Source organism: Barbus barbus (assembly GCF_936440315.1).
Source record: "Barbus barbus genome assembly, chromosome: 17".
Lineage (NCBI taxonomy): Eukaryota > Metazoa > Chordata > Actinopteri > Cypriniformes > Cyprinidae > Barbus > Barbus barbus.
The window spans coordinates 12,370,551-12,395,416 of NC_136745.1; the positions used below are offsets into that span (position 1 = coordinate 12,370,551).

General features: G+C 36.1%; 1 long non-coding RNA gene across 1 annotated transcript; it reads left to right on the top strand.

The window, feature by feature from the left end:
* The first annotated feature begins 21 nt into the window (after window positions 1–21).
* On the top strand, window positions 22–22,028 carry LOC306883047. The gene is made up of 4 exons (XR_013785319.1): window positions 22–114; window positions 395–468; window positions 3,545–3,638; window positions 21,948–22,028. It is a non-coding gene; the product is annotated as an uncharacterized lncRNA (long non-coding RNA).
* The last annotated feature ends 2,838 nt before the right edge of the window (window positions 22,029–24,866 follow it).

The following is a 24,866-nucleotide window of genomic DNA, read 5'->3' on the forward strand; positions in this document are numbered from 1 at the left end:
TCAGGCTAGCAGAGGGGGATTAGCTCAGATGGTAGAGCGCTCGCTTAGCATGCGAGAGGTAGCGGGATCGATGCCCGCATCCTCCATTTATGGTGCTAATTTTAATAACTTCAAGTAGGTACAACACAGGAAACACACAGAAGCGATTGAGGATTATTGAGAGAACACTAAAAACCCAAGTAGTTTGCTATCCCCTTATAGATATTGTAGCAATGAAACATTTGATATTTGCTCTATAAACGAAATGGGAATCTGAAAAAAACCAAAACATTATAAGCGTCATTAAATACATATTTAAAATATATTGTCATATATTTTGCTGTATCTTTTCTATAGCACAAATAGTAATTCACGCATTGTAAATGTAAAATGACTTTTGTTACCTTTAAACTAGGAAAAAAGAAAAACAAAACAACTTTCAAGCCTGATGCATGGCCTCGTGGTGGAAGAAAACACAGGAACCACCAGGTAAAAACTCTGTGTATTGTATTGATTTACAACCAAGCTGTGGTTTTGTCAAATTGTGCAAAACATGTGAAAGTGTATATTTGTGCACAGCCTATTAGTCTTCGTAAGACAATCAAGCCGGCCATTTTATTCCACAAATGTTTAAAATATAATATGCATACACAATGTATAATTTGAGATGGTGGCGGAAATGTTCATGCCTTAAGAAATATAACGTTAACAAAAAAAGTATTTTCTGAAACACCACAGGGCCAAAATTGGCCAAAGGTAAAGAAACCTCAACAGCTAAGTGCCTTTATTTTAAGCATAAATAAATGTCACTGTCCGTTAGATAAAGATTTGTTTACTTATTTGACGTGGGTGCAATGAGCCAAACACCATAAAATACGTATGATTCATGTCTCTGTATGTATAGAGCTCAAATTAATCGTGTAGTTTCCTTTGCAGCCACCAGGTGACAACAGCACATTGCAATAGAAAGTATTTGAACGCATGTATCATTCACACTTAAGAGGGCCCTGAAGATGCCTGCCTCAAAATCCCCATTTATGAGAGACTCGTACTCATTTTATGGTTAAGATGTGTTTTATTGAATTATATAGGCCTAATACTTATATAAGGATTTTCACAGTTACTATTGTTATTATGCCTATTGAAATATAGCATACCTCCCACCTGTTAGTTTGGATACCTATTGTATATTTAGAAGCCCAAATGGGAAATGTTTATTACTAGCAGTAAGTTGTGGCCATCAGAACTATTACTCCTCTTAAAATGATAAGAACATGACTTGACAGCAAACTCTACATCAAAAAAAAGCAATCATTCTGAAATGATCAAGCCACCCAGGATCTACCAATAATTTAAGCAGGCATTCTTGTCTGAGTAAAAGTGCTTATTTGTCAGGATGAGTTAGCATTAACATTTAATATGAACATTTTGTCTGAAGAATATACTTATCAGGATGTACCGTTGTAAATGTGCCTTTGTCATGAAGAAATTACCTGTAACCCTAACACTAGGCCTAAACTGGCAAACAGTGCAATAATTGCAGTGACAGCTATATTTGTGGCAACAAATGAGAATCATATGTTCAATTAACAACATTGTTTTGCTAACTGACGATTTTTAGAAGAAACATAGCATGAAGGTTCACCACAAACCTAGCTGCCAGTGGGCTGTAAGCAGATATATAAAAACAAGAGTGTACTAATCCAAATGTACAAGTTAAAGGAACTTTAACTAAAAATGAAAATATACTCACCCTCAGGCCATCTAAGATGTAGATTAGTTTGCTTCTTCATTGAAACAGATTTGGAGAAATTTAGCATAGCATCACTTGCTCACCAGTGGATCCTTTGCTGTGAATGGGTGCCGTCAGAATGAGAGTCCACACAGCTGATAAAACGGTGAAGCAGTGCTTGATGTGTTCATTTTTCTCTCCTGATTCAGACAAGGTGACTTTATTCACTTAAGAAAGATATATTTTGGATAGAGGACTCATGTTTTAGTTGGAAGCAACAAATTGAAGTTAAAAACATCTTAATAATGGATTTGTTTCTTATAAACATGCAGCTTTTTGCTGTACAAAATGTTAATTGATGGACTGGAGTCATGTGGGTTACTTGTAAATTGTTTTGATTTTATTAGCTTTTTAAACACTATTCCTGACAGCACCCATTCACTGCAGAGGATCCATATAACTGTAAATCAATGGTTATGTAATGCTACATTTCTCCAATTCTATGCCAATGAAGAAGCAAACTCATCTTGGATTGCCTGAGGGTGAGTGAATTTTCAGCAAATTTTTATTTTTGGGTGAACCATTTCTCTAACATGAATTATCCGCCAATTCTCCAAAACGTAAATTGCCACGAGTGCTGCATTTTTTAAAGCCTGAGCGTGGATAATATCCTTCTAGGTTCTCTTTTTCAGGACACCTGCCAAATATGCCAATCAGACACAGTAATTGTCCAAAACAATACTGATATCCAGATCTGGCCGAATTATGACTAATTAATAAAAACCCTGAATAGCTACATTTTCACAGTTTGCGCTATTGAGCTGTAAGTTTATTCGTCAGCACTATCAGACTAACAGATCCATGTTGAATTTCTGAGCACTCCACCAGAGAACCTGCTCTGTCTGTGTTCTACAGCAAATATTAATGAACGCATCGGCATAATACGATGTCCTCGGGCGTCTCCACGGTTATAACACCATTCACTTGAATCAATATCTCTGTTGCATTTAATTGATGGGCTCATCTTATTCAGCGAAGGGCTGAGAAACGCCTGGGGCAAAAGAAGAGTGTGAGGTGAATGTCTGAGGATAAGTGGCTGGGTTTTGTTGAGGAGAACCTCACTGATGTATATGCTGTAATCACACTGATGTGTCGGTCAGACGGGACCGCACAGCGGACCGGGGCACCCAGCCTTGTAGTGTGGGTTGAGTTCATTGCGTTCACTTCTCTTGCCCGTAGGGGGTTTGAGGAGCAGCTACACAACAACAGCTGTTGCTAGCGAGAGAGAGGGAGGTCATATTGAGACCAAAAGAGAGGAGTGTCAGATAAAGAAATGGGATGTTGGAGACCAACAGCTCAGAGGCGTAAACACAAGACCTGTTTTCAGTAGCTAATGAAACTACGGTTGAATATTGACCCATTTTCCCCTTTCAGTGCAGCAATAGAATTGAATTGGACTCACTCACTAAGGTGACTAGATTTAAGAAATTAAAACCAGGGACATTTCTAGTTCAGCGATCAATTTACATTTCCAATGATATAAACTATGAATTAAATAATTAGGAGGGAAAAAATTCTGGTTTTGTGTACTTTGACTGTGGTAATTGTTAGTATTATGGTAAATCATACTCTGTCATAGTATTGTAAACTACTTTATTTAAAGGACACAGAATATTCTGTTTTTAATTGTCTTCATTTCAATGAGTTTTTTCCACCTAAAATTCTGTGAACAGTTGAAGTTGAAATTGAAATTACCCATTGTATGCTGTGGTGATAAAGGCCTAATATTTTGCATGCAACATCTGGCTTATTACATATAATTTCACTTTTCAGGCTGTAGACGCACAAGACAGCTCCAGACGGGGACCAAAAAAATGAGGACTGCCCCCAGAAAACTGGAACGCCTGGTCACTGTGGAAAGAGAGTGGTTAGTTACACATGAGCCGAAATGATTTTATTTGGCCCTGCTGTGTTAATACGAGCCATTAATGCATCATACTTTCAATAACTCTCTCTCTGTCTCTCTCTCTCTCTGTTCATCTCCACTGTCTTTTCTGCCCACCGAGTCCATTAAGCACAGAAAACTGAAACGGTGTACAGGCTGATGATAGTTTCTCTCTCAGCCTCTGGCCCTCTCCACTCCATCAACCTCTTTCTCTTTTTATCTGTCCCCCCTCTCTCTTTCTGTATCTCTACATTTTCTGTCTTTGCTTTCATAAACTCTACCCCTTTTTGTGTTAGCTGAGGTTAAAAACCTCACTGAAGTATGTGTGTGTGTGTGTGTGTGTGTGTGTGTGTGTGTTTCATGTGTCCTCTGGGCCAAATTGTGTTGGTATTCCTGGCTGAAATCAGGGCATGCATCATGATGGCCTCAATTGGCTCATTAGGGCAGAACCCACCTGAGCCCCAGAATTACACACACAAACAGAGTTAACTACAGAGTTAAAGCAAGATATCTTCATTAGTGGCACTTACTAAGGCACACATTACTATTACTTTTATTGCACAGTTTGTAACACTGCACTTTGTGCTACAGACATGAATGATACCTAAAATTGTTGAGCAGAGGTGTTTTACAGAGTTCAAGAGTTGGGTTCTGGAAGTAAAAATGCCATTTATTTCCTCTATATGGAAATTGATTTGAACAATAACTTGTATTGTAAACATAAAGGGGTAGTCCACCAAAAAAAAAAAAATGACATAATTTATTCCGTCTCATTTTGTTCCAAACCTGTATGACTGACCAAAAGAAGATAGTTTCATCAATCTGGTTAACCTAATGGTTTTAGGTCACACTGACTTCCATAATATGGACAAAAATCCTTTGGAAGTCAATGATTTTAATGTCACTCAGAATGCTTCATGGGATTAGTTCTTTCCCTCATTAACTCTGTTAGGGACACAATCTTGTACCTTTGTCTTTTTGTCCAATTTCCAAATGCCTTAATGCTTCAAATCAAAGTTTGTAATGTGATTCACCTCATAGCTGGTTGGTTTAATTCACAGCTTATAACTCTTAAACAAAGTCTTTTTTAAAATCCCTGTGGAAAAAAATATTCCAGGAAATGAGGCTGCTGAAAAAGTAGACTCTCACTTTTGCACTCTATTACTTTTCTAAGTGACTGAACTTGTCATTTTCAACCCTAACGCTATATGTGCAATAGTGATGCTTGCCTTTGCATGCATCACAAAAATACTAGGGTAGTATATAGTGCACAGTAAACAGTGCACTAACCATTCCGGATGGCATTCCAGGTGGCATGTCTCTTTCCTCACCTTCCCCTCCCGCCTCTTCTCTGGGGGATTCTATAATATCATGTCTCTGTGTCACCCCCCTCTGCCCCGCCTCTCTCCCTTGGGACATTAGCCAATTTGCCAAAGTGCCTGAGCGCCCAACCCCCCAACACCCTCTCGCTCACACTCGACCTTTGACCTCACCATTATCAGTGCGGTGTGACACCATAGCGTGACACTTCGCTGAGGCAATGGGCCCGCACGTGCTCGTAACAGCAACAAATCACCAACGCAGCCATTTGTGTGTGTGTGTGTGTGTGAGTGTGAGTGTGTGCACGCACATGTGTGTGTGTGTGTGTGTGTGTGTGTGAACGAACAAAGAGGGGGAGTCATGTGGGATTGGATGTGTTGGCTTGTTCGAATGTGTGTAAAATTCTGATATATGGAACATGGGCGAACTAGCAGTATGTGTGTGTCTGACTAATGATAGCACATATGTGTGTGGGGTGTAAAATAGATTTAACCTCAGTCAGCAGGGACTGCGCCATCTGAGAGTTGTTCTCTGATGATAAGCTGTTTTGCGCGGCTGGTTTTGCACACACGCGCCTGCACAAACACTCACAGAAACTGTCCATACTAACTCACTGTACAGATGGACCTGACGGAGTGACGCGCACACACATACACACTTCTTAGAGTGACGCCATCCTCAGCCTTCAGCTGGTGATAAATCATACTACTCTTCCACACTCCATCACGCAAGAGAGAGAGAGTAGAGATAGAAAAAAAGGAGAGATGTCACTGGGCAGTCCATCACCTTTTTGTGAAAGAGACCAAAGGTAGAAAGATGGTGAGGGGGAAACAGAAAGCACTAGAGAGACGTTCCATCAGCTCTTTCCAAGGACAGGTGTGCAATCTTGTGAATGTCATAATTGAAAGCTGCTTTTTTCTTTAAGCTGAGCCAGATCGAATTCTTTTCTACAGCCGAGTCTTTCCTGAAAATACCCACGTTGCACTGCTCTGCAGGAGCGCTGTATTATTTGAAAAATTCCCCAAGATAAATATAGGGTTATGTACGGTGTAAGTGGATAGGCAAAGTGCTCAAGAAAACGGATTGTAAAGAAACACATAAAAACAACAGCAAACTACCATGGTGGCTTTTCAGTCTGTGGGGTTTTATTTGAGTATTTGAGTATAATCTGTGGATTTCTAAAAAACTTTCTTTGATGATTTTGAAGGAAAATTGCAGAATGGATTTGAACAGGGTAAAATATGATAATGGAAATTAATATTATGTTCCAGTTTATTCACTCACATGTCGTTCTAAACCTGAAGGATTTTCTTTGTTGAACAACAAATTTTTTTTAGCAGAATGTTCAAGCTAATTGGGTGATGTTAAGCTCTAAAAATAGCTAAATTAAATACAATAAAGGTATTCATTTAAGGGAGAGTTCACTAAAAATTAACATCCACAGAAGACTGCCATAGTATTGGTTACCAGCATTCGTCAAAATATCTATTTTTGTGTGTTCAACAGAAGAAACAAACTCATGCCAATGACTAAATGATGGCAGAACTGTCCTTTTTGGGTGAACTATCCTTTTAAGTTTGTCATTCCTCCGTCACAGCATTCAAAGTTGTTCAAAAGTTTGAATTTGTAAAATGAAAAAAAAAAAAAAGTTTTTGAAGGAAGTCTCTCATGATCTCCAAGGTTCTATTTATTTAATCACAAATACAGTAATAACAGGAATATTGTAAAATATTAACATTTTACAAAAAAATTTTTTTTTAAATGTAATTTACTCTTGTGATGGCAAAGCTGAATTTTCAGCATCATTACTCCAGTCTTCAGTGTCACACGATCCTTTAGAAATCATACTAATATGCTGATTTGGTGATCAAGAAACAATTCTTATTATGATCAGTCTTGATCAATCATTATTAGTGGAAACTAACATTTTTTCAGGATTATTTGATTAATAGAAAGTTCAAAAGACCAACATTTGTTTAATCTTTTATAATATTATAAAGGTCATTGCTGTCATTGCATTGTATTGATTTAGTACATCCTTGTTGAATAAAAGCATTAATTTAAAAAAAACGTCTCCTGATTTTGAAAAGTTGTGTATATTCAAATATGGTGCAGTTGATATATCCATGATGCCAAACATCATAAGTTTCATCATTGATCACATAACCCAGTGAAGTTGAATATTTCCAGTGAATAAACAGAGCACAGAGACCTACGTTCTTAGATTGGCATCTGAAAGCATTATCAAATTAGCCCAAATATTTAATAAACAAACCCTCAAGGGGAACTCTGGGAATAGCGAGCATTCCAATTCTGATTAGTTATCTGCGGCGATTTCTCTGGACACAGATTCCATGTGGGCCTGTCCGTTGCATAAAACGAGGCATTGAGATCTGACCTCAGAATGCCTCAGAGCGAGTGGCATTACCTTTGACCCTTGTGCCCTCTGCCACATTGATCTCTGTGCTGATTGGAGCGAGAGTGGAGGGTTTTTGTGGCTAAGTGGTGGAAATGAATGAGGTTTTGTTCTGAAATGAAAGAAAGGAAGCTTTTGGCCTGACTGAGCCGTTGTTGAAGCGCTGCGGTTGTTTTGTTTTCCCTCATAATTCTGTAATGACATCATAATGCTCATAACGATGTCATAATGATAAAAGCCGCCCACTTTCAAATGCATTTAGAATGCTACTATTCATCCCAGGTGTCAAAATTTTTTCCTCGTTCCTGTTGCTAGGCCTCTCCATTCCTTTTTCTCCGCGTCCCTCTTTCTCAGTCCTTCTCTGTTCTGAGTCAGGTATAAGGGACAGCAGAGAGGGACGCGTGTTTGTGTGTGCGCTGACAGTTGATTGGATTAGAGAGGGATGCGTTTGTAATCGGGGGGTATTATCTCTGTTCGTCTTGTGCATTAGGGAGCATTAGCTCTCTTGGGATGGGGTGGGGGTGGGGGGGGGGGGGTACTGCTGCAGGGGTACTGTACACACTACCTGCCCTCCTGCTTTCTATCTCCCTCCATCCACCCCCGGGGGACCTGCAGATAGCACCCATTACTGTCAGCCTCGCCTGCCTCTAATTGGTCCAGATAGGAGCCCATCGCTGCTGAGGGAGGGGTTTTAGATTCTATTAAGAGTTTTGATATGCCGTTTCTAAATTTTTAATGACCAGTAACTGAAAAACAATGCAGCACGTTAAATGGAGCGGGCAACCCAAGTTGACCGAGCCAAAACAAAAACCTAGAGACATATGATGCTGGGACAACTGGATGTGCAGGACGTTTATGGCCCCCAGGTGCAAATCAGGAGTGTTTTAAGAGAAATTTTATGATTACGAAGGGAGTTTGCTGAACTCATAAACTCTTTACTGAAACTAGTGAGCTGCCTTGCTGTCTGCTGCGTACATAGACAACTTTCTAACTGAAACTGTCTGATAATAAGTGACTTGATTTTGTTTCGTAACTCCACTGGCCCAAAAAGCTTTGCTACACAGGAGACTTGATACACGGAACTGATTCCGGTAGAGTTTGGTAGTAGCATGTTGCTAAGCTTACTATGTTAAAAATACATATAACTCACAAATATTTAGAAAAATTCTGTCATTAGAAAAAGTATAATGTTTATATAAAGTACCCTTCAATTAGTAAGCATAAAATATTAGTAAGCATGAAAACATTAATAAAAAGACTTTAATAATAAAGACTGCTTTTTCAGTCTTTCTATTTTAAACTTTTATGCTTAATATTCAAATAAATCATATCATATATATATATATATATATATATATATATATATATATATATATATATATATATATATATATATATATATATATATATATATGAAGAGTTCATTTGCAAAAACAGATAACTCCATTTTTAACTATTCTCAGAAATCATGTTTTTTCATTGTGCATTCCAATTAATCTCATTCAAACTGCAGTTGGGTTATTTTGAACAGGTTAAAAAAAATAACGAAGAAATATAGCTGCAAGCAGCAATTACAGGGCCAAGCACTCCAGCGGCAAAATGAGGAGCTAAGCATAGCATGGAGCATCAGACCAACTGCAGAAATGAGTAATTGAAGCCATTTTAGGATTATTTTAGTCAAAATCATTTATTTAAAATCATAAATAAACCTTTAGTAATATGATTTATTGGCTTATCACGTTTGACCAATAGGTGGCGCTGTTATCAAATCGATGTAGTGTGTTCTGTGTGACTTGACAATGGCACACAAAGTTTTGTGTCAATATGCCAAAGCGTTGCAGAGATCCAGCCTCAAGTGTCATTTTGGCATCATACCTCAAATTCGTTAAAATGGTATGCTAAAATGGTTTTGTCTATTGATACGAAATCCATAACTATTGATACTATCCATAAATAGTCTGAAGATGATATGATTCGATTTTGGTGAAAATCGGACCGACGGTCTAGGAGGAGTTCGAAAAAGTAGGTTTTTAAAGAAAATCAAAATGCAGACAGGAAGTTTGGCTGACTATGGCAACATTGGTATCACTGTTCTCAGCAAGACCCAAGGAATCTATTAATACCAGTCTCATTACAATAGGCAAAATTCACAGAAAGCTATTAGCATGTATTTGAAATTTCATTGTAACTTTTAACCACAAGGTGGCACTGTTTCAAAACATTTTGAGTACTTTCAGGCCATGGTCTCGATGGTACATACAAAGATTTGTAATGGTACACCTATGCATTCAAAAAATATAACATTTTATATCATAATACTCTATTGTAGTCAATGGCAATTTCATGTTTTGTTCAGTTATAGCGCCACCAAGAGACACAATCCCACCAAATTTTTTATTTGTCCTTAGTGTACCCATACATATGTGTGTCAAATTTGGTGAAAATATCTCATTTTGTTTTGGAGTTATAGACATATTTGTATATGAGTAGATGAAAAATGACTGACTGTTGACTTTGTTTGCATTTTTGTGCCACTTACTATCAAAATTTTGGCAACTGGGTATTAGTGTATAGCTGGCATGCTATGTTTTCAAACGGTGTCCTACGGTGGTTTTGTGTCGATCGGAGTAACGTTTCTAAGATATTGGCAAATGTTTTTTAAGCGCTAAAATGCAACGTAGCACAAACCATAATGGTAAGTTTGGTATCGCTGGACTCTGCAAGGATTCAGGACTCCAAAAAGGTAACGCCGGTGAAAATAACTCAACCACACCCAAAGTTATAAGCATATCAATATCTGATTTTACCACTAGGTGGCGCTGGCTCAAAACTTCTCGGGTTCCTTCAGGGCATCGTGCTGATGACCCATACCAAGTTTTGTAACGACACGTCAATGTGTTCGTACAAAACAGCATTTTAGTACAAAAATGGTCGACGCCCAAAATGGCTGATATGGGAAAATTAGATATGGCTCGACTGATGCACCGAATCTAAAGAGACCAGTTTTGTGATTTTTGGCCAAACCATTGAGAAGTTCTAAGCAAATATAGCCATTTTTCGTATCTCCTGACCACTAGGTGGCACAGCGCCGAAACACTGCAGGTAGTCTCAGATCATGCTTGTTATAACACACAACAAGTTTGGTCTCAATACGCCAAACCGTTGTGGAGGAATAGCCTCCGATCCGTTATTCAAGAACAGTTTGACTAATCGACTTGAATTCCATAACTTTTTGCTAGCATGGTCTGTAGATGATCTGAGCAAATTTTGGTAAAAATCAGATGAACCGTCTAGGACGAGTTTGAAAAAGTAGGTTTTACGAACAATCGTAAATAGCAAAAAAACTAAACCTTACGATTTTTTTATTTTGGAGTTCATTAGACTCGCCATGAGCCAAGGAATCACAGGGAAAATTTTCTGAATTTTCCTTCTGTGCCTCATGATTCAAAAGTTATTAGCATAAACATGAGTGAAATTTTGGACAAGTGGTGGCACTAGAGAGTTTGAGATAGAGAATCCAAATTTGCTATGGTTAATGTTGTTATCAGTGTGCCAAATTTTACAACTTTCCTGCAAGTGGTTCTACGGGCTGCCATAGGCTCAAGAGTGGAAGAAGAAGAAGAAGAAGAAGAAGAAGAACGCCAACGGATGCAATAGTTGCCTACGCACCTTCGGTGCTTGGCCCCTAAAAACAGCAAACTAACACAATACAACACAATAAAAACATGATAACATAATAAAAAACATGATTTTTGAAAATTTTTAAAAATGGTGTTATCTGTTTTTGCAAATAAACTCTTCATATATATATATATATACACATGTATATATATAAATAAAGAAATGGATGGATGAATCGGTCAATTAATAATTTCTCATTCAGATAATTTTTTATACTGGTCTCATAGCATTGCATTCTGAGATTGGTTTATCTGTGAAGGATGCATGTGATGTTGCCTTTGAACTTGGTTACAGTGATCTTAGAAGGCTTAATTTTGCTGCCTATACCTTTTGTAACATTTTTGCATCGGTAACATTACAATGCTGTCTATGTAGGAAGCAGACACAGACTTGGAGCTAAAGTTGGCCTGACTGGAATACAGTTCACTAAATTTCCCATTGGAGCTATGTGTCATTCTACCTTTAACTTTGGACTTTTACTGTACACTAAAACTTTATGACTAATACTACAGTTTACTCTGAACTCAGTCAGCAGTATGAACTCTGTACATTAAAGAACAGAGTCAAAGCGAGAACGAGATGTGGTTATAAGGAGAGAGAGCTTTATTTGTTCCAGCCTAAAAAATGAAATAATGTTCAATCAACACGGCATTCTGTTCTGCGTCTTGAGGTCTTTCACTAGTTTGCGTTTCCCAGTAGATTCAGACTTTATTTATTCAACAAAGCTCCGGCGCTCTCTGCTGATCGCAAAGCCAATACGCTAACAATGTGCAAAAGAGCTACAACATCTCTTAAATAATGTACAACCTTCAGAGCATCTCTAATATTCTTCATCTCATGCACGGAGTTGACATGGTGGCATGTCATAATACAGCTGATACTCAGGCTATTAACTTGTTGACACTTTGGGGTCAGTTTGACAGAGGCCTAATGCTCAGTGTGACAGAGTGGAACCTCTTCATTATCTCCAATGTAATGGTCTCATCGCTGAGGGCTTTCTTCTCCTCTCTCTCCGTCTCTGTCTCCTTCTCTCTCTCCCTCGCGTTCCCCTCATTCCTAATTTGCAGCCTGGTTCAGTTCGGCAACATTCTCCTTATTTCCTTCACCTATATCCTTCCTTTCTGCTCTCGCTCATCCCTCATTCTCTTGCTCAGCATCCTGTCCTGCTCCTCTGGCCTTCATTATTCACCCTCCATCTTTCATTTCTCTCGTTTGGCTCATCACTTCATCTTTTACTCCTTCTTCCTCATGTTCTCTCTCTCTCTCTCTCTCTCTCTCAGCTGTTCATACATTCACCACCACATTTTCTCCTTCTTTGCTCATCTATTCTTTATTCCATCTGCAATATCTGAGAGAATTTCACAAAACCGTCAAGAACAAGTCAGAATCATATTTCACCCCAAAAACAGAGCGATTACAGGCGTTTTGCTAACTTCTGCTAGATTTAGCCACTGAACTGGAACCACACACACTCTCCAAAAAACTTACATGTGTTTAATTTAAATAAATCCTTATAAACTAGCTGTTGTCAACAATAGAGAAGCTTCCTGTGGTTTTTGTTAAAATAAAAGTTTGTTATTTAATGTTTCAAAATAAAAAACATTACTCTATTATTTTTGCAGAGATATATTGACATATAAATTATTTATTTATTTAAAAGTATTATTATTATTATTTTTTAGGCAGACAGTTGGAGAGATTTTTTTCTGATTGGCTTAAAAATGATGGGCAGCTCCCTAAAGCTTTGTTTTGGAAGTATTGGTTTTAATCAATACATTGGTTTCAAGTTATTGTGATTTGCATAAAAAAACATTGTATTACAGTAATTATTTATTCTAATGAGATAATCTAATGGTTAACACTTGAGAGTTCAAAAAATCTAAAGTAAAATGTCTATCCATTACGGTAACGGGATTTTGGTGGGAAAATGTGCTTAATTGTCAAGAAAATAATGTCTTAAAAATCTTAATGGTCCTTAAAAATAGGCTTCATTTTCTTAATTCAAAATGTGTTTTACATTTTTTATTTTGCTTTTGGGCCAAAATATAAACTGGATATGTTTTTGTGAAATCTTCCTGCTCATTTTCTCTCTCTCTGTGTGTCTACAATTTTGACCCGCCTCCGTTTCCACCTTCTTTTCCCTTTCAATTTGTATTCCTCCTCTCCACCTCCCTCCTCTTCTCTAATTCTCTCTTCTTTCCCCTCCCTCTATTTTTTCCACTTTATTACTTTCTTCGATTATCCACTCCTATCTTCCCCACTCAATACTTTAATTTCATGCTCCTCTCCTCTAATCTTTCACCCAATTTCTCCCTCGTTTGCTCCTGTCTTCCTGTTTTCTCTGTTTTAAGAGGGTGTCCCATGCTTGCCTCACTCTGTCTGCCTCTCTTTCACATTCTTCTCATGTTTTCTCACCTCATTCTCACGTTTTCTCTCGTTCGCTCCAGTCAGCTGAAAAGTTCCTCGGTATTCACCTCCACCGACTTTACAGGTGAATCTCACAACTAAATATCTGGGTTATATTTCACCCCAATGTTGAAAGAATAAAATAAGATAGAAATAATATTTTTGCATGAAGCTTAATGAAAATGAAGCCTCCTTTAGCACTATTAAGTTTGATTCATTTAAAAATAATTTTAATTTTATAAATAATAAAATGATTGATTTGTGATTTGGTGCACAATAAACATTGCTTATTATTATCAGTGTTGAAAACAGTTGTGCTGCTTAATAGTTGTGTGTAAGCATAATCTTTTATTATTAAATCCTGAATAAAAAGTTCAACAGAACAGAATTTTTTAATTTGAATATTTTCTAACATTATAAATGTTTTTACTGTCACTTTTGATCAATTTAATGCTTTCTGAATCAAATTTAAAATAAAATTTAGTTAGGCCAAGCACAACTGTTTTCAAATTTGATAATAATAATAATAATAATAACAATAATAAATGTTTCTTGATCAGCAAATCAGCATATTAGAATTATTTCTCAAGGATCATGTGACACTGAGTAATGATGCTGAAAATTCAGCTTTGCATTAGAATAAGTTACATTTTAAAAGATATTAAAATAGAAAACGGTTTCATTTGTAATAATATTTCACAATATTACTGTTTTTACTGTATTTTTGATCAAATAAATGCAGCCTTGGTGAGCATAAGAGTCTTCTTTACAAAACAATAAAAAATCTTAAAAGGCAATCACAGTTTCTGTTTCCTGCCGACTTGAACAGTTTTTGTAAGATCCTTTCAACCATTTCTGCTGTACTGCAATCCCTAGTTTCCCTGGGGAAAAACTGAACCCAGTCTACTGAACTGACCGGGAAAGGCTTTTAACTTTTTCACATGCCACTACATGCACACTTAAGAAAAAAAATGATGGCATAAACAATTGAAAACATGCTGTCTTGGCACAGCTAATACACTCTCTCTCTCACACACACACACACACACACTTGATCTCTTTTCGTCTGTGCTCTATCATTCTGTCATAGCATCCCTCCATCTCTGCAGGAGTGTATTTGCTGATGCCTGCAGACGTAATTTACTACGCCTCATTCCCACATGCCGGCTGACTCACAACTTACTCACCGCAAACTTACCTTCATAAACGCTGCCCTGTGTGTGTGCAATGGCAATCACTTAAAAGGACGTTCTTATAAGTATGTCACAGTGTGAGCCCATTGGGTTCTCAGAAGTTGTTAATTCAGGAAATATTCAAGTTGCGTTTCACTGAAGTACTATCTTATACATGGTTATTCAAATAATAGTGAATGCGACAATACTTGACATACAAACTTGACAAAAAAATAAATAAATGGAAAAACAATATTTTTTTCTTACCATTGGCAGATATTTTGTCTCGTTTTAAACAAAACTCAATTTTCATACATTTGTCAGAAAACAAGACTTAATATCTTATTTCATTTTGCTTCTCAAGTAAATTCATCTGAATTTAAGAATGTTTATATTTTTGGACAGAAAACAAAAACACAGAGTAAGGTTTTTTTCAATTTAGAGGTCGTACAGAGATTGAGTTTGAGACACTCTCTTCTGAAATTCTCAAGGAGAACTAACAATCAAAAGTCTCTTTTTCGCTTCATTTGATCTCATTGCTGTCTAGTTGAAACAAATAAGATATCAAAGAGCTCTCATTTTTGTTTGGGTTTATTTGTGCATTTTAGCACAAATAAACACGCACATATGCTCAAACATCATGGTACCGCTGCACAGATGGCTACATTATCCCAATATGATCACATGATTTTGACGGACCACACCAGTGATTAGACTGATACCTTCATTGACCAATCAGACGTCCCGACTTCCCTCCTGCTCCCTAACATCTCTGATGCCGTATAGTCCTGTCACCTCCCTGGACTTAGCAGTGCTAATACATCATGTGACGGTCCGTCTGGCCGTCCTACATGCGCGAGTCGTAAATGTATAGATCAGAACGGGTGACAGTCTCACGGCCCCACGGTAAAAACCTCACGGCATTGATGGATGTGTACCCCAGAGAGAACATCAGCCAGCAGCTATCAATCAAAAGCACAACAGGAAACAGCAGTTCTGCTTGACGTGGGGTTTTGTGCTACAAGACTCTAATTAGAGGATGAGATACAGGGAAAATCAGATCCCTCGCTGCCAAAAATCACTTTTTGGATCAGTAGTTTTTGCCTGGTTATCTTAAATATAGATTTACACTATGTTCAAAAGTTTTGGGTGAGTTTTTTTTTTTTACATTTTTGGGGGAAACACTTTAGTTTATCATGTATATTATGAGCATATTAGCCTTATTGCCTTAGTCTGTATGATCATATTTTAGATTCCTTAGTCCACCCCATATCTAAACTTAACAACTACCTTACTAACTATTAATGAGCAGCAAATTCGAGGCAAAAGTTCTGGTTAATAGTTAGTTAATAGTGAGAATTGGTCACCAAAGTAAACTGTGCATCACCAAGACTGCATTTATTTGATCAAAAATGCAGTAAAACAGTAATATTGTGAAATTGTATTACTATTTAAAATAACTGTTTTATATTTTAATATATTTAAAAATGTAATTTATTCCTGTGATGCAAAGCAAAATTTTCAGCATCATTACTCAAGTCTTCCGTGTCACATGATCCTTCAGAAATCATTCTAATATGCTGATTTGGTGCTTAAGAAACATTTCTTATTATTATCTCTGATGAATAGAAAGTTCAAATAAACAACATTTATTTGAAATAAAAATATTTTTTACATTATGCATGTCTTTTGTTTTACTTTTGATCAGTTTAATGGCATTGTTGCTAAATAAAAGCTTCTATCCTAAATAAATAAATAATCCCATTTTTGGGGGGTTTCAGTGTTAAAGATTAATTCTGAGCCACTAACATCACCAAACAGAATTGCATAAATATTTTATAAAAATATTTCTGACAGGTTTCTTCATATCCCATTGGTTAGCCCAAAAAAATGTAGGAAATCTAGATAAAATCTGCAGAAAATCGTGTCATGTATAATTGTGAGTCCACCTGGACTCCAGAGTGTAGCTGTCTGCAATGCCTGGTCAAACAAAAATGTCTAATACATACAGAATAAAAATACACTGTAAAAAAAAATAAAAATCTGTTACATTCATGATAAAAAGGGCAACTGCGTTTGCCAGAACTTTACTGTAAAAATATGGTAACATTTTAGGTTTTATGGATTCAACTTGCATTAACAAAAAAATAAAATAAATAAAAGTCATGTATTTCATTAACTGATTTATAATGTTAATGCAGAGTTTCTTGAGAAGGTCTTAATTTGCCCATCCACAAATTAAGGCCTGAAAAAGTCCTTGGAGAAAGTCTTAAATTCATAAAGTCATGGCATTAAATGTTGCACTGCAAAAAATGTATCTTCTTCAGTATTACTGTCTTGTTTTGAAGTGCAAATATCTCATCTTTAAATCAAGATACATGCCAGAGATAATTGATATGATATGAAAATTAAAACAAGAACAAATATCTGCTAATGGGAAAAAGTAACTTGTTTTCCTTTTGAAAAGGTCATTTTATTTGCAGATATTTATTGTTTTGATAAACATTTAATTTGTCCCCTTCCATTTTCTTTGCTTTGTCTCATAAAGGGCTTAAAAATTACCATCATAAAACCTGCAGAAATCATGCAATGTGTCTCATCTGACACAGTTTTGCTTCTCAAGTAAATATGTCTTGTTGTAAGGGTGTTCAGATGCATTACTGGAAAACAAGACAAAATACTGATTAAGAAAATTCTGTTTTACAGTGCAAACGACAGGAGCTGTGATATGCTGCCTATGTGTGTTTATGCCCGCTGTACAGCGCCAGCCATATGTCAGCATTCTGTGGTCACATCTGTCGAAGGGGGCACTCACAGATTGGGAGTGTGTGAATGTGTGTGCATAAGAGAGAAAGAGAAATAGAGAGAGAGAGATTTCCGAGCCCTATACGCCTGCCATATCTCATATTCATGTCTCTTTCTGTCACCTGTTCATTTGTATGGCTGTGACAGATCTCATTATGGCTTTGGCACCGCTTCAGCCCGTCTTGCCAATGCAGCATTCCGGGATGGAATTTTGAACGTGTGCGCTTGTTCTGCATCGCGTGCGCACGCACACACCCGCCCGCATCACCAATTACTGCCGTTGTCCGCTGCTACAAACATGACAGAAACAACAGCATTAATTATCTGTACACAGATAGAGCGGTTTGAGCGTGTCGATGGCGACGCCGTCAGTTGCTGAGAGTGTTTTAATTGTCGAATAGCTAACGAGGGCCTAATTAACGAGAAAAAACGATTAGTACCATCTGTCATGCGAATGTCAGGGATATTGTCATGCTGCAAGATGTTGATTAGCAACAATGGGTTTTTGACCTGCAGGCTGCAACACCTCAAGTTAGGGTTAGTCTTAATGACAAGGTTAACCTGCTAACAGAATGTTATGTGTAGAGTGGGTTTAATGGCACTACCTAAACACAATATGGGTACAACTATTGTAGGGCAAAGGTCATTTGCAGGGACTTGAACAATATTCTTGTTTACATAATATATTTTGGAACTTTTCATAATTTCCTTTTGAAATGTACTTGAATCTATACTTCCTGTTTTTCGTTGCAAAGCAGCTTTGTTAATATGCTGCATGTTGATTGATTATAACTAAGCCATCCGCTATGTTACATGGAGAGCTTAAAAATGTTAAAGTTGCTATTTTCCATAAAACAGAAATGGATAGCTAGCATTAAGAAGTTAAACCACGTTTTTTTTTTTTTTTTTTTAGGTTTTTCATTAATAATGAATGTTTTTCATTGTCCCATGAATTTATTTATTTATTTATTTATTCATTCATTCATTCATTATCCTTAACTTTATTTATTTTCATTTATTAAATGTATTTATTTCCATTATATTTCATTATTCAACTTTATTTGTTTTCTTTCATTAGTTAATTAACATTTATTTATTTACTTTTTTCATTCATTTTTTTCATGAATTAAGTAACTTATTTTAATTCATTTTAATCAAGTAATTGGCATTATTTACATTTTAAATAATGTTTTTCTTTATTATTTTCGCTTTTATTAATTAACTTTTTAAAATTATTTTATTTTAATTATTTGTTGTGAATTCATTAACATTTATTTTCTGTTTTCATTATTTTTAATTCATAATTTCATAATTTTCTATAAGTTACTTAAAATGTATGTATTTATTTACTTGTTTATTTATTAATAATTGTTTTTATGAATTAATGAACTTTATTTATTTATGTATTTATTTATTGATTGATTGATTGATTTTTATTAATTAATTCATACTTTTTTATCTTAAATTATATTTATAATATATATATATATATATATATATATATATATATATATATAGAGAGAGAGAGAGATTTATTGGGTGATTAATTGGCCATTAATTGAACTCTATTTCTCTTGCTAGGTTCAAAAACTTCTATATACTGTGTTATATATCCTTAAGACTCATGCAATGCAGATCAGTGCATTAACTGAATGAAAAAGAAGTGTTGCTGTTGTTTAGTGTATTTAAGTATATGGTTAGGGCCAATTATCCTTCACATACTATAAGAATTGTTAATGGAATCATTAACTGTTCAGTGGATTCAGAACCAGAATCGTTAAATTCTTCACAATTTCCCATCCCTAATGGCAATGTTGGTTAAAAATCATCTCTGACTTGCTTTTTGGGAAATGTTGTGAATTGCAGCGTCTGGTAATATGTCTTAAGGTAATGGCTGTTAACGCAGCGTTCTTCATTGTGAAGAGCGCATTTGATAACGTCAGACGGATAATGTATGAAGTGTCAGGGAAGATGATTTGCTCTCTTCTCATCTCTCCGTGCTGCATATGGCCCTTATTGATTAAGATTAAACCCTCATCCTTTCTGCTTATTAAAATATTGATCAGGGAGCAGAGAGCAGCCGACGGGGGAGTCCAAAATGGAACTGTGCGTGTGTGTGTGTGTGTGTGTGTATGAGCGTGTGAGTGAGAGAGAAAGAGATTTTTGAGCGAGTATCTGCATATAATGTTGTTGTCAGCTCCTTTTTTGTTGTGGGACAATAAAATTATAAAAATGACACTTATTAAAATGGTGTTATTAATTGTACAGTGAAAGCTAAACAGATGGGGGTGACAGTGATAAACAATGCAGCGTGTATGTGTGTGTGTGTGTGCGTGCGTGTGTGTGCGTGCGTGTGTGTGAGCGTGTATGTGTGCGCGTGTGTCTAGAGACAAGTTTAAGTGTGAGAATATGTGTGAGAGAGTGTTTATAAGTTTTATTGTGTGTCTGAAGTGTGATTGTGTGTTAAATGTTTGTGTGTCCATCACTTACGAATCACTCCAATGGTATTACCATCATTTTTATGATAAAGTACCATGGTAATATTATGATTTTCAGACATGCATAATCCCATAGTTTTTCAGACATAATACCATGGTAGTGCCATGTTTTTATTTTTTGTTTTTGGGATCTTGGATATCTTACTATAGTATTTTACCATAGTACCTTTTTTTTAAGATATATCATGGTATATTAATGGTATTCCAAGGTATTACCAAGTTTTTGTACATGGTACCGTAATAATTCCGCTATTTTGCCTGATATATTTACCAAATATTACCATGGTAATACTACACTATTTTGAACCTTTACCATGGTATATTGGTATTCTTGAAAGTTCCATATAAAACCATATTGCATTATACCATTACTGTATTATTATTATTATTATTATTATTTAGTCATTTAGCAGACGCTTTTATCCAAAGCGACTTACAAATGAGGACAACAGAAGCAATCAATTGTAGTATTAAAACAACTAAAAACAGATCCAAAACTAAAAGCTAAAACTTTATAAATACTACCTATACATATTTTAAAAATAAAGAAATTAAATAAAAATGAGATATGCATACAACAAAATTTCAAAACTTAACATTTAAATGAAAAAAATAAATAAAATAAAGCTAAAAACAATTCAAAATATTAAAGAACAAAAGGTATAAGAGTATAATAATGATGAAAATGTCTTTACCACCTAGTATACTTGTACTGGAGTACCACCACAGCACTTATTTATAATGACTGTGTGACAGTGTGTTTATGGTTTGTGTGTGGTCTGTAGGAAACATAAGGAGCTATTGTTTTGTGACCTGCGAGAACGCTGCCATTGAAGGGATTTCAGAGGGTGAAACAGTGAAAATGTCGTGTCCCACACACATACACAAGCTTTCTTTTGCACTTGTGTACCTCTGGTGATGTCATCAGCGATGTCAGTTTTCGGTCGTGTTACTCCCATTGGGAGGTGTGTGTGGAAGGTTTTTATTTATTTGGAAAGTTTTGTGTGTGTGAGGTACAGTGTGTTAGTTTAGTGTGTTTGCTTGTGTGTGTTCCAGATAGAGAGGATTGTGTGTTTATTTGTGAGAAGTAGGGAAATGTTTTGCATTATGCTGTACTCCCCTACAGAGGCAGTAACTGCACATTTCATGTAATTATGTGAATTATGAATGAAAATGTATCTAGACCAAGGGTTTTCAAACTGGGATTGCAAAAGAGTGCTGTGGGTCCATTGAGAAGTTCAAGGAAATAATAAAATAAAATATCAAATAATATTTGATTCTTCTTTCCAAAGACTAGAACCTGAGATTATCTGATTAATCACAGTTGTTTTATTCTATTCACAATATTTTGTGTTTCCCTTCAGGTTTTATGTAATTAGTAATTTAATGTTAAGTAGAAAAACTGTGATGGACAGGCTTGACTAAGTTATGCTAAGAGTGTAAAAAAAAGAGTGGTTATAAAAACTGAAAGAGAAGTGAAACACAGGATTTATATATTTTTTTGAAGTAGGGATATGTTGTGTTACAGTGCTAGTGTGTGTGATTTAGGAGGGTGTTTTTATTAGCATGTGTGTGTATGGTAGGGAGGTGTTTTGTGCTCAGACAGGTGTGTAATAGGTGGATGAAAGCATCATGTTACACACACCTTTACACACGATCACTGCTGACCTGAAAGAGAGAGAGAGAGAGAGAGAGAGAGAGAGAGAGAGAGAGAGTGCATATCACACATTGAGCTGTAGTGAAGGAGGGAGGAGCAGATGTACTGATAGAGAGATGCTCTTAGTAGAATTGTTATTTCAGATTGATGTGTTGAATAAATAAAGTGCTTCATCCTTCCCTCTCTTGCTCGTTCCATCCAGCCGATGAGTGGTATCAATCTCTGCCCCAATGTAATGAAATACCCTCTCCCATCATTTCACACACACAAACACACACATCTCTTTTGGTTCAAGTTCAATCTGATTATGGTCTGTCTAAATATTTTGCCCCACAGAGATATGATATGAAGATATCTGTCCTGAGGAGCCAGAGAGAGAGAAAGAGAACATGAAGAAGGGAGGGGTAATGATGCTCGGTGAGTGATAAAAAGAGACTCAACCTTCCCCCTGAGGACCACACACACACACACATATTGACTTTTACTATCTAACACAAAAATGTACACAAAACCATTATTGTCATAAGCCTCACAGCAATAACAGTTCAAATTCTCACTTGTGCACACACTCTTTAGGGTATAGCTGTTGTGGAGACGATAAGGATATGATAATGTTATTGAGTGATCGGTGTAGACAGGGGAAAACAGAAGGGAACCGGAAGTAAAAATCCCATTCATTTTCTTCATAGAGAAATTGATTTTTGTGATAACACATAAACCTTTCCAGACAGACCTACCATGAGCTCCAAGGTTATTAATCGATGGTGTAGGCCTACATCTCTGAAGAAGCCACATCAGTGTGATTTGAACTTCATTTTTCAAAGAAATACACTATCCTCAATCTCTATAGACCTAAAGAGAGACCAACCAACCAGAGACGTTGTTGTTGCTGTGGTAAATAAACTCAGCAGTGACTGTTTGCTCCAATGCGGCTTTGTGAATGATATATTTGAATACATTTTAATATTTATTTATCTATTTATGACTTATAATCAATAGCTTGTAAACACATCACAATAATCCACAAGTAATCCGCATGACTCCAGTCCATCAATTAACATCTTGTGAAGTGAGATGTTAGCTGGTGTTTGTAATAAACAAATTGATAAAGACAATTTTAACTTCAGATCATGGATTCTGTCCAAAATACGAGTGCATAATCCATAATAACGCTTCCTCAGTGAAAACATGCAGCTTTTCCCTTCACAAGATGTAAACTGATGAGGATTACTTGTGGATTATTGTGATGTTTTTTCAGCTGTTTAAACTCTCAATCTGACGGCACCCATTCAATGCAGAGGATCCATTGGCGAACAAGTGATGTAATGCTAAATTTGGAGTTAAATTTCAATTTAATTCCAAATCTGTTTTGATGAATAAACAAACTCATATACAGCTTAGATGACCTGAGTAAGTTTTTGGGCAGATTTTAATTTGGGGGGGAACTATTCATTTAAGTCTTGCACACTTCTTTTATTTCCAAAATTTTCCAGAAACCCTTTATGCCTCAAATCAAATATTTATTGAAGATATTTTAAAACGCTTATGGAGAAAATGAATGGAAAAAATAGTGCTGCTGAAAACGTGGCCGGTCCTTGTAGCTAACCTTGAGACCTCTCAGTCACATCTGTTGTTTTTAATATAAACTGATGCACAGTTCAACTAGATCAGCACTTCTCAACTGGCATTGCTTAAGGATGCAGATTTTACATTAGACACAAAGAACAGGGTTGAGAACCATTAATTAGACACTAGATAATTAGACATGACATAATGATGCCTTGGGACATGGTGCAAAATCTGTTTTCTTATAAATGTATGCATTTTTTCTAATTAAATGAAATTGAAATCTTAAAATTAAACATTGCAATGTATGAGTATTACCACCATGAATCAAAATGTGAATATTTATATATAAACATAAATATAAGCTATGTTGGGGAAAGTTACTTCTAAAAGTAATGCATTAGAATATTGCATTACTCCCTAAAAAAGTAACTGATTGTTTTACTTAGTTGCTTTTTATGGAAAGTAATGTGTTATGTTACTTTTGTGTAGACATTGGTAAATAAAATGGGATAAAATAGATAAAGGATATTTGTGTTTCTTAACATATATACAGTAATTATTGCAAGTTTGTCATATTCTGAGTTTGCATTTCACTATTTTTATTCGTTTTGAGGAATACTGAATCTGTCTTTGTGCAAGTGAGATGAGTGAATGCATGTTCACATTTATTCTAGAACTACAGTAACGCCATGTTCACACAGCGCACACAACGCCTTTACACTTACTCCCAATTTCCCTCAACATGCAGACAGAAGAGCTGTCAGTCAATTAATGGATTTTGTACACAAAGAAAGCAAAAATAATGACTTTATTCAACAATTCTTCTCCTGCTCATCCCGTCTGCTGCGTCGCGTCGCCATTGTGGACAGAGTATCACAACGCATGCGCTTGCTTCCGCTTCATGTAAACAGAGTCATGTGAAAACGAATGCGCATGGTGCTGCTGCTTATATTTAACACGCACATGCGTCAGCATGCGCATGCGTCGTTTACATGAAGCGAAGCAAGCACATGCGTCGTGATACTCTATCCACTGTCTGTGCTGTCTATTGAAGGTCAGAAAGCTCTCGGATTTCACCAAAAATATCTTAATTTGTGTTCCGAAGATGAACAAACATCTTCGAGGTTTTGAACGGCATGAGGGTGAGTAATTAATGACAGAATTTTCATTTTTGAACTATCCCTTTAAGTTTTTCATATTTAACATTTCATAATTAAATGTTACTTGCCATTTCTTTGTAATTATTTGTAAAATTTGCTAGCATTGGTTTCAAATAAATCCTACTCAAAAAAATGTTTTTGTGTGTGGTAGGTGTTTTCCCCTTTATTGTAAATGTTGATTAGTGCATTTAATTTGTTATCCTAAATATGGTTGGTTATATAGTTAGTTATAATAATTTGGCTTATTTTTTTATTAAATATGAAAGTGACCTGCAAACCATTTTGAGTCTCTATTTTTCTGAGGACTTTCTCAGAAATTTCATGCCTACAGGAAAACCAAAAGCACACACACACACATTCAACATTGCAGGATCCTGGCATCATTAATTTCTCTCATTAAGCCTCATTGTATCTAATGAGAGTCTTGGTGTCAACATCCCTGCTGTGTTAGAATGGCCCTCTGCAGACACTTACCATATCAAGCAAACCTTTCGTTCATAATCACATAAATGTCACCGGCATAAAC